This window comes from Amaranthus tricolor, chromosome 14 (assembly GCF_026212465.1).
Source record: "Amaranthus tricolor cultivar Red isolate AtriRed21 chromosome 14, ASM2621246v1, whole genome shotgun sequence".
Classification (NCBI taxonomy): Eukaryota; Viridiplantae; Streptophyta; class Magnoliopsida; order Caryophyllales; family Amaranthaceae; genus Amaranthus; species Amaranthus tricolor.
The window spans coordinates 17,015,954-17,017,388 of record NC_080060.1 but is presented as its reverse complement, the minus strand read 5'-3'; positions in this window follow the sequence as shown (position 1 = coordinate 17,017,388).

The window sequence follows — 1,435 nt, the reverse complement described above, 5'->3', positions numbered from 1 at the left end:
AGGCTTCATCAACGATTCAAATTAAACCGGATATATACCTACAAAACAATCTCTAAAAATATGTTTGTTTATTTAAAAGTAAAGTCATCATCAAAACCTTAAGAGGCCAACAAATTCCCCCTTTTTGATGATGGCAAACTTTATAAACAAACTTAAGTAAAATAGAGTAAAACAAATTTCTTAGAGCATACTAGAGATTAAAGCAACTCTAAATAACTTAGCAAATCAACTCGTTACAATATAATTTACCAAGCATTCACAATAAAACAGTTTACTCCATAATATCAAATATTTTTCAAAACTTTCAAAATTAATTAACCTAAAAATTAAATAAAATAAACTATGTTAAACTAAAATAAACTGACATAATAACTAACATAATTAAACTAACACACATTGTTAAATAATTTCAATCAGAAACATTTTGAGAACAAATGCACAAGAACAATAAATATCCTCAAAAACTTAGCAACACAGATGATCACTAAACATAGAATCAATATTAATCAACCAAGATATGTAACTGTTTATTCACTTCTCCTCTTAAGTTTGTGCATAATCTTCCCCCTTTTGTCATCAATCAAAAAGAATTGGGAGTTATCAAAACTCAGCACAAACCAAATAGATTTGTTAGTGATGAAAACAAGAAACAATAATGAAAGCAAGCACCATAAAAGTAATCAAACCTGCAAATAGTCAATTGTCACAGACCATGAAAATAAAAACAAAGAAAGTAAAGTAGCAATTGTTCAAAGGTACATCAACAATGTACCCCAGATGGTACAAAAATAGAAAAAGAAATTGTTTGTGAAATGTAACAGCCAATCAAATCTTAAAAACATAGGGAGAGGGTTCAAGGGGCAGTCTCTTCTTCGTCCACATATTCGGTCTGCACTTCTACTGTATCCAACTTTGCACCAAGACGATGCTCCATCATGGTCAGTTGATCAACAATTGAAGCGAGTGAGACACGAACTTCATCTTGAAAAGCACTGAATTGAGACTGTAGATCATTAAGCTTGGAGAGAACAGAATGTGAAGATGCTGTAGGAATAGGATCAGCACAACCAATACCAGGAGATGATGGAAATAGTGGTGGTGTAAAGTGAATAGGTGATGGAGGTGGTGATGAAGTTTGATTTGGTGGTGGAGTGGTTGGCTTGGGTGAGAGAGGTTCGTTTGAAGTAGGCTCAGGAATGGTTTCAGAAGTGATATCATCAACCGTTACAGCCTTTTGTTTTGAAGCAAGCCTCCTACTCTTCCTTTGAATAGCTTTACCCTTTCTCCTTAATGCAATCACAACCTCTTCATCACTGGAATCATGACAGAGATCATGAGGCACTTCTTCTCCTAAAGCTTCTTCCTCTCCTTGTTCCCCCTCAGTTCTTTTCCCTTCCTCCTGTTCCCCTTCTTCAGTGGGAACAGGCCCTTGTTC